A 10,419-nucleotide genomic window follows, 5' to 3' on the forward strand; every position below is an offset into this window, starting at 1 on the left:
GTTTGATACCCACACGTGGCAGGTGCCTTCGACTCCGATCTTAAACTGGCCTAAACGATAAATCCAATAGCGTTGAAAGTGGCGTTAAACAATCAATCATCTACATCTATATATCTTTAATATACCATTACTTTTGATAATGTGTGTAACATGTATATCTATTATGATTACCGCTATTTACATCCGTTGTTTATTGTTTAGTGAATTGTTTGAAATAACTGAATATGAACATGCTTTACGCTTTTATTATTTTTATTTTTTCAGTCTTGTTCATCAGTAGTAAAAAGAGTATAAGTCTAGAATACATACATTTATTGAACACATATTGGACGTTAAGGATGTTCGCTACTCTGTTTCAAAATATAAAGCTTTTTAAAGACTGTTATAAACTGATAGTATATAAATAATGGAACTAAAAAAGCAGGAAAAAATTAAGGGTCCGTGTGCTTGTTTTCGAGATATAAGTTATTAAAAATTTGGCGGAAATAATTCTCTCTAGACTTTTCATACATATAACATTGGCACCCTTTTTCTTCCAAAAATTATGAAAAATAACAAGGATTTTATAGCATTTTCAAAGATGGCTTTGTAAACTATATGTAATAAAATTATGAAAGGAAAAGTAGGGGTTAGTGGGGAATTTATCTTAATGGCACTACATGGATAAAACCAGAGGATTCCGAATATCTGGCAAAAATTCAAAAACAAGAGGAGCGAACATCCTTAAATCATGGTAAATAATAAGGGGAACATGAAATCATTGTGAAATCAGCAATACAGTACAAACGTCAAGACATACATGGGAGTAAAACTTTACTTCTCTGATAGCTCTGAAAACATATAGTACATTTATTTTTCGTTTTTTCGTTATTGCATATCAAATCATTTCATTCACATATCCTAGTGTGTCTATTTTCATTAGCAGGTGCGTACATTTTGATATAACTGGACTGATGTCGCCACTTGCACAATTGTTCTCCTTTTAAACTTTGATTTTCTTCATTTGGCTTCTTTAGATCTTTAACGGAAGTCGTATATCATATGAAATGAGCATTGTAAATACGATTGAGGTAGAATGGTGCTATGCGTAATAATACGGTTATTCCGGGCCACTAGTAAATGACTTGGCTATTATCAAGCTATTGTGTTTACTATGTCTTTTAAGTATAGTGGTATGTAGAACTGTTATAGTAAATGTGAATCCAGGGAGTGCGAATATTTTGTCTTTGATATATAGTACCCCATGTTCCCCCTTTTTGAAAAGTGTCGCCTTACATTTCTGTGTCTCGTCACTATATTCAATACACACAACGTTAATCGTGTCTTTCCTCACATTTTCCCCATCAATTTTAAGTGATAATCGAAGTGATAAAATGTTGCTTTCTTGTACGGTAAATCTGTTTGTCTTGTGATCATAAGAAACAAATTCAGTGACATTCACGTTAAACCAGCTCACCCAACTCATACGACACACTGGTGGCTTCCCTATATAAGGTTTATATAGTAGTTGTGGCCGACGAGTTGATGGAGTGTTATTTGATTGATGCCGCAATGTTACTTTATCGCCACTTGGCATTATCCTAGCCAGGAATACTATGAGCCCAACAAAGATTACGAAGGCGAGTAACATCCCAAAGTATTTGAAGCAGTTTCCACATGTTTGTTTCATGCAATCTGTAAAGTTTAATACGCACTTCGATTCCGTTTTAGCTGGTTTCTTTCTTGTTCCTTTGTATATTTTGATGTAGCTGTTTATTCAAAACTATTAATGAGCTGTAAAATATTAACAAGTTACAATGATTTAATGTAATGTCAAGTAATATAACCTTATCATTGAGAGAAGTGACAACATTCTTTGACTTCATACATTCGGCACATAGCTACAAGACGAGATTTTTTTTAATATATGTTTAGATACTGAATATATACTGAATACACTATTCTGTATATATACATATATTAAAAATAAAAATCTTGTCTTGTACCTGTTATAAGTAATATATAAAAAAAAATGTAACCATCCTTAACATGCTTAAGAAATTCCATGTTTTTATAAGTGTTGCAGTATATATATCTTTATACTCTTTGTAGTGTTCTCTTTAAAGGTTTGGTCGGTTTGTAGTGCATATTATTCATTTAAATGTTAAGTAAAACCCCCGAAATTGTTATTCAAATATCTAAAAATAGATAAATTACTAAGGTGAATACCAATATCTATTTATAATTTAAATTTCCAAGTATATTAGACTTAACTAACAATAGAAACAAACAAAACAAAAACGTCTTTCTAACAATATATATATATGTAGAATTCGAAATACAATATAATAGCAGTATACATTTCTAAATGTGGAAGGTTCGCTTCATTTGCTCAGTCTGGAATGCAGGTTGTTATTATATAAAAATATTTAAAACTCTTGGCCTAAATTACTAGTATACCATCCTAAAGATATTTAATTTATTTCATCAAATATATATAGGTATTTTGCAACAGAAATACTTGTGCATCGTATTTATTGATGTTATGAATAATTACTTAAAAGGGCACCTTAATTGGTGAATACAATTATCAGTATCTGTACGTTATAATATTTTGACAGTTTGAGCTGCATAAGTACACACAATACGTTCAGTATTGAGTTTCTTTGTTAACAACAGTCCATTAGAAGTGGTGAGAAGAAGTAACACCTCAGTCTTTAGTATTTCTATGTTGTGTTAACAACAGTCCATTAGAAGTGGTGAGAAGAAGTAACACCTCAGTCTTCAGTATTTCTATGTTGTGTTAATAACAGTCCATTAGAAGTGGTGAGAAGAAGTAACACCTAAGTCTTTAGTATTTCTATGTTGTGTTAACAACAGTCCATTAGAAGTGGTGAGAAGAAGTAACACCTCAGTCTTTAGTATTTCTATGTTGTGTTAACAACAGTCCATTAGAAGTGGTGAGAAGAAGTAACACCTCAGTCTTTAGTATTTCTATGTTGTGTTAACAACAGTCCATTAGAAGTGGTGAGAAGAAGTAACACCTCAGTCTTAAGTATTTCTATGTTGTGTTAACAACAGTCCATTAGAAGTGGTGAGAAGAAGTAACACCTCAGTCTTTAGTATTTCTATGTTGTGTTTTGTATACTGTTTATCTTTTGGTCATTTTTCGTATTTGCCATGGCGTAGTCAGTTTGTTTTATGAGTTTATATATCCCTTTGGTATCTATCGCCTCTCCTTTACATATATGTTGTTGATAATGTGTTCATGTTCAAGTAATTATCTTGTTAGATTGCTGTCTCATTGCCGTATTACCCACGTCTCCTTTTATCTATTGGAATTGTCTTTCATGCGGTAGCAAGACTTTACCTACAATTCCTTTCATATACGATTATAGCGTATGTACAATAGCATGTTGAACACTTAAAGTAGTTTTTTCGGGGCCTTTTAAGGCTGACTATGCGGTATGGGTTTTGCTCATTGTCGAAGGCCATACGGTTACTAGTTGTTTACTATTGTTGTAAACAACTATGTCATTTTGTCTCTGGTGGAGAGTTGTCTCATAGGCAATCACACCATATATATACGTTCTTTTCAATTTAAACTTGTTAATATTTTTTCGTTTGGGCTTTATTATATTTGCCTTCCTGTTTATATGATCCGTTCATCCTATTTTGACTCTTTCAAAATTCAAGAGTCTATCCTAAATTGAGGTAAATTATATGGCCTTCCAAATACCGTTTCGATTCCTAACATCACTGAAGAGACATTAATTGTCGAAATCCGGATATGGTGTACAAATGTTTGCGGTATACCATCTTTTCCGCAAGTTTATTGTTTTCTGTTTAGTAATAATACGATCTGTTTTGTTACATCTTGTGATCCGTTTATTTGGCAATCGCCAATGGCAGTCAGCAGGGTTTAAGAACATCAGTTGTTCGACCTTTATCCAACGCAATTATAGGTTTGAACGTTCTTTTCAATTTAGACTTGTTTATATATATATATATATTATTTTTATACTTTGAATTGTATTTATTTGAATTTCAATGTATTTCACAGAATCATTGTACCTCTTCTATCGTAGTAAAGCAAAAAAAAATGATTATAGAATATAATTATATAACAAGTACTGAATTTTTACAGTACATATTTACATTTGTATAAAAGTAATAATTGTACTCACCGTTAGCTTCTGACCTTTAGTATTTTTAATGTGAAAAATAAAATGTAGTTTCGGAATTTATCACTATCAAAACATGTATGTCCTTTCTTGTCTTGTTCGTATTCCCCTGTACTTCTTATATAACTAGGTTACTTTACAAGATCTAACTTATTTCTTATATTTATAATTCCTATAACCATGTAAGGTTTTTCTTAAAATCTAATTTTGAATTCTTACCCATGATTTATTTTTATAAACATTAACTGTTCGTACATATATATTTATATTTTCGCAGAATTTGATATACCCGACCAATTCCTAACAATAAGTTATGTGTACTAGGAAGACGTTTTAATCTAATATTAAAAGGACGCACGTTTTCATTTCCTATTTTTTCTTTTTAAATCATTTGTAAGAAGTCTTACATTCAATGGAAAGATAAAATCTTATGTTGACAGTTGACAAGTTGTTTTCGAACAATCCCAATAGCATTGGTAATTAACTTACAATACTGTTTATTAACATATAGAAGGAACTCCCACCTTCAGTCTGGTTTTTTTACACATTTTTTATGTTTAAGGAACACCTGTAAAGCTGCTAGGTAGTGTGTGTGTGTGCGACAAGTGAGGTGAGGTTCAAATGGAAAGGTATATCCGGTAAAAGTCCGCTTTAAGTCCCAATGAAGTAACTATGATGCCACATGAATTCGATTTTATCAGCCAATATTGATTGATTGATTGATTGTTGCTTAACGTCCAGTGGTATCAGCTAAGAGAGCGTGATCGATGTATGCAGAATATAGCGATACAGATATAAAACGTATGAGGCATTACTAAATTATCAAAGCATTTATCAAATATGTTGCGTTTAACATTAGCTTATCTTCAATTGATGCTTCTATATCGCGGTGTCACTTTTCTTTTAACGCAACACTTTTCTTGTTATCATACTGACTGTCAAGTTTAACCAAAGCAATACAAAAGTAAACCCGCATCTTTTGTGCATACAAATTTTTATTCAAAGAAGACAAAAGTGGCAAATGTGTTTGTTAAATTTTATTTCATTTTTTATGAATGGGGTTATTTGTAGATTGTGTTTATTGCATACATGCATCTTACTTTTTCATTACTTACATAGAAGTGTTATCATTTATCAGCAAAAAGTTCAGGTTTTGGCAATCAAACCAGAAAAAGACAATAGACTTTAGTGAGTAGAAATTATTTTATTTACCAATCATGGGCCCTTGCCAGGCAAGATACATAAACATCATAGTACAATAATTATTATAAAAAGTGCAAGTTTTTAGTGAAAATACACAATACACAAAGAAATAAAGTAAAATATGAGCAATATAGGATATTATTACAGTATGAAGCAATGATGCCATCAGCATTTAGTGTAATGAGGTCGATTATATATATATATATATATATATATATATATATATATATATATATATATATATATATATCATGTACTGTATTACGACGCTAGATTAAAACTGACGAGGAAAGGTAACACCCGGCCACCGAAAGCTTTATTATTGTGAACCCTAGGTGGTCGTGTGGTCTAGCGCGTCGGATACAGTGCAGGCGATTTGGCGTCACGATATCTCAGTAGCATGAGTTCGAATCCCGGCGAAGGAAGAACAAAAAAATTTGCGAAAGCAAATTTACAGATCTAACATTGTTGGGCTGATGTTTAGACGAGTTGTATATAAAGAATGTACACAGCCATGTATTACCATACTGCTGGTGATCCGATGGATTAATCTGTTGTAGAGTTGTCACTGGTTCAGACGTACTTATATATAAATATATATATATATATATATATATATAACTCGTCTAAACATCAGCCTAACAATGTTAGATCTGTGAAAGCAAATTTACAGGTCTAACATTGTTGGGCTGATGTTGAGACGAGTTGTATATACTGAATGTACACAGCCATGTATCACCATCACTGCTGGTGATCCGATGGATAAATCTGTTGTAGAGTTGTCACTGGTTCAGACGTACTTATATATTATATATATATATATATTAAATTTATAATTAAGATCCATTTATTACATCGGTGATCCGTTTATTTGGCAATTGCCAATGGCAGTCAGCAGGGTTTAAGAACATTTGTTGTTCGACCTGTTAGTCAAATGCGTTTTGTTAAAATATACTTTTTCACTTTTTTGGTCTTTTGGAAATTGTTGTTTGTGCTGTATGTAGACCCCTCTAACAAGAAATTTGTTTTGCATGCATACGTATAAAAATTGCGGTTTTTATCCAACGCAATCATAGGTTTGAACGTTGTTTTCAATTTAGACTTGTTTATATTTTTTCGTTTGGGCTTGCATTATAAATTGCCTTCGGGTTTATATGATCTGTTCATCCTATTTTGACTCCTCAGAATTTAAGAGTCTATCCTAAATTGAGGTAAATTGTATGGCTTTCCAAATACCGTTTCGATTCCTAACATCACTGAAGAGACATTAATTGTCGAAATCCGGATATGGTGTACAAAAACCTTTGCACCTTCTGTTTGCGGTATATCATCTTTTCCGAAAGTTTATTAATTTCTGTTTAGTATTAAATTTATAATTAAGATCCATTTATTACATCGGTGGTCCGTTTATTTGGAAATCGCCAATGGCAGTCAACAGGGTTTAAGAACATTTGTTGTTCGACCTGTTAGTCAAATGCGTTTTGTTAAAATATACTTTTTCACTTTTTTGGTCTTTTGGAAATTGTTGTTTGTGCTGTATTTAGACCCCTCTAACAAGAAATTTGTTTTGCATGCACACGTATAAAAATTGCGGTTTTTATCCAACGCAATCATAGGTTTGAACGTTGTTTTCAATTTAGACTTGTTTATATTTTTTCGTTTTGGCTTGTATTATATTTGCCTTCGGGTTTAAATGATCCGTTCATCCTATTTTGACTCCTCAAAATTCAAGAGTCTATCCTAAATTGAGGTAAATTGTATGGCTTTCCAAATACCGTTTCGATTCCTAACATCACTGAAGAGACATTAATTGTCGAAATCCGGATATGGTGTACAAAAACCTTTACACCTTTTGTTTGCGGTATATCATCTTTTCCGCAAGTTTATTGTTTTCTGTTTAGTATTAAATTTATAATTAAGATCCATTTATTACATCGGTGATCTGTTTATTTGGCAATCGCCAATGGCAGTCAGCAGGGTTTAAGAACATTTGTTGTTCGACCTGTTAGTCAAATGCGTTTTTCTTAAAATATACTTTTTCACTTTTTTGGTCTTTTGGAAATTGTTGTTTGTGCTGTATTTAGAACCCTCTAACAAGAAATTTGTTTTGCATGCACACGTATAAAAATTGCGGTTTTTATCCAACGCAATCATAGGTTTGAACGTTGTTTTCAATTTAGACTTGTTTATATTTTTTCGTTTGGGCTTGTATTATATTTGCCTTCGGGTTTATATGATCTGTTCATCCTATTTTGACTCCTCAGAATTTAAGAGTCTATCCTAAATTGAGGTAAATTGTATGGCTTTCCAAATACCGTTTCGATTCCTAACATCACTGAAGAGACATTAATTGTCGAAATCCGGATATGGTGTACAAAAACCTTTGCACCTTTTGTTTGCGGTATATCATCTTTTCCGCAAGTTTATATATATATAAAATGACTGAATAATAGTCAACGATAAATCTTACGGGGCGATGGATCATATAGTTATGATACAGTACACTACAAAATATAATATATTAAGTCTAAAAGGGTACAACATCACCAAACAATAACAATAAAATGAACAAATGTGAAATATTTCGGATAACAGATATCCTTCATCAGTATGAATATGATGTAAAATGAATCTATTCTCATTATAAAACTATAACAATCTTGAAATTTTTACAATAAAACAGTTAAACCCGAACATCATAGAGACGCTTGTACAATTCTAATTTTTTTGGTAAACATGACGTAAGTTATATAGCTATTGACAACAGAGTCTGCAAACTTTAAGATATGCTTTAAATAAACACAGTTATGTGCGATATGAACTGGTACAATTCTAAAATTTAAAAGGTGACGACAGTTACGATGTTACAACAACGATTGAGTGGAAATACATTCCCAATAAACAGCACTGACCGATCTAAGCTGGAATAATATTTCCAATTTGACAACGGTAGAGTATTTATAACAGAGGCTGCGTATTTTAACATCCCAAACAAATAGCAGTTTGATAATGATTAGAAAAAAATAATAGTAAATTTTGACTAAGGTTACATTTTTGAACGTGACTGCGTACTTGTACATCTCTCCCAAATGAAAGGAACACTGTATTTTAAACTGGTATAATAAAAATATTCATTAAAACTGTACGAGAAAGTGGAAGTGGATCGGGCATACTCCAGAAAAAAAGACACAAATATCACCAAGCAAGCCCTAGAATGGAACCCCCAAGGACATCGAAAAAGGGGAGGCCAAAAAACACCTGGCGCAGGGGACTAATAACAGAGCTGAGTAAAATTGGGAAGACCTGGAAAGAAACAAAACGAACAGCCATGGACATGAAGAAATGGAGAGAAACTGTAGTCGCCCTATGTCCCCCTTGGGACGAAGTGGTTTAAGTCAAGTAAGTCAGAGTCCAGTACGGAAGCCTAAGTTACTGGAAACAAGTGATGATAGGAAAAGAGTGATGGTAGGGAAAATGAGTGACTCATTCTATGTTTTTTCATTTATGCCCTCTGGGGAAACTGTCCTTAGCTTTCTTATCCAAAACCTTTCCCGAGCAAGTCTGTCGGCCCTTGACCAAACCTCGTTGTGGTCTATGATTGTGATGGTAAGGTTTTTGAGATCAGCTTGGGCGTGCCCAGGTGATCTCAAATGACGACTTACGGGGAGGTCGGGCTTGCAGGTGTAGTCGCTTCGATGCCCATTCATGCGTTTGTTGAATGGCTATTCTGTCTCGCCAACATACTGCATGCCACATCGACACTGAAGAAGGTATACAACATTCTGGGTTTTGCAAGTTACATTGCAAAATATAGTGTACACAGACCCAGTGGAGTGGCAAGTAAATGTTTGAGTATTCAGTATTTGTTGGCAAGTCAGACATCGTCTGTTACCACACGACTTGCACCATCCTGCAGTTGAACAGCTTTTATTAGAGGAGACGTCAGCTCTCACAAATAGGTCTTTCAGACTTGTTGGTCTCCGAAAAGCTAAGACAGAAGGTTTGGGAAAGATCTTGGATAATTTTGGGTGCTTGGCAATAATTTGCCAATTGGCACCGATCAAATGTGAAAGGTTAGTGAAGGCGGGGTTGCATGTTAAAACAAACGGAACTATTTTGCTGCGCCTCTTCTGTTTGTACTGTAATAGGTCATTGCGGCTGTTATTGTTAGCACGCTCAAACCCCTTATCTATGTCCGATTTCTTATAACCTCGTTTGGTCAAAAATCCGTTTAGTGAAAGCCTCCTCGGAGGAGCAAATCCTCTTTACTCTGAGAGCTTGACTGTACGGGATGCTTTTTGTACAGTGTTTGGGGTGACAGCTTTGGGGAGAAAGGTACTGATGTTTATCTGTAGGTTTACAGTAGAGGTCTGTTGATATGATACCGTCCTTTATAAATGTAGTTGTGTCTAAGAAAGATATTTTAGAGTCGGAAATTTCATATGTAAATTTAATTGACTGGTGGGCGTTGTTTGCATGTTTGATAAAATCATCCAATTTTTGTTGGGATTCAATCCATTTCATGTCAACGTCATCGATGAAACGGAACCAAGACAGAGGTTTGGATAAAAATGTTGAAATGATTTGTTTCTCTAATTTTTGCCCATGAAAATATTGGCGTAAGACGGTGCCATTTTCGTCCCCATCGCTGTTTTATTTATCTGAAGGTAATGTTCACCATAAAAGGTAAAATTTTTGCATTTCAGAACCAGAGTAAGCAGCTGGACTAAACATTCGGTAGGTGGTTATAAAATGTTGCGCGAGTCCCATATTTCCTTACACGATCGTATTCCGTCATCATGAGGTATGTTAGTATACAATGAGGTATACCGTTGTCAAATTTGAAATATTATTCCAGCTTGGATCGGTCAGTGCTGTTTATTGGGAATGTATTTCCACTCAATCGTTGTTGTAACATCGTAACTGTCGTCACCTTTTAAATTTTAGAATTGTACCAGTTCATATCACACATAACTATGTTTATTTAAAGCATATCTTTGCAGACTCTGTTGTCAATAGCTATATAACTTACGTCATGTTTACAAAAAAAAAT

General features: G+C 33.5%; 1 long non-coding RNA gene across 1 annotated transcript; it reads right to left on the reverse strand.

Annotated features, from left to right (window-relative positions):
• Nucleotides 1–227: 227 nt before the first annotated feature.
• On the reverse strand, nucleotides 228–4,330 carry LOC127725200 (uncharacterized). Its single transcript, XR_007992837.1, has 2 exons — nucleotides 4,167–4,330; nucleotides 228–1,773 (listed from the first exon to the last, which is right to left on the reverse strand). It is a non-coding gene; the product is annotated as an uncharacterized LOC127725200 (long non-coding RNA).
• Nucleotides 4,331–10,419: the final 6,089 nt, after the last annotated feature.

Source organism: Mytilus californianus, unplaced genomic scaffold (assembly GCF_021869535.1).
Source record: "Mytilus californianus isolate M0D057914Y unplaced genomic scaffold, xbMytCali1.0.p SCAF_15, whole genome shotgun sequence".
In the NCBI taxonomy this organism is placed as follows: domain Eukaryota; kingdom Metazoa; phylum Mollusca; class Bivalvia; order Mytilida; family Mytilidae; genus Mytilus; species Mytilus californianus.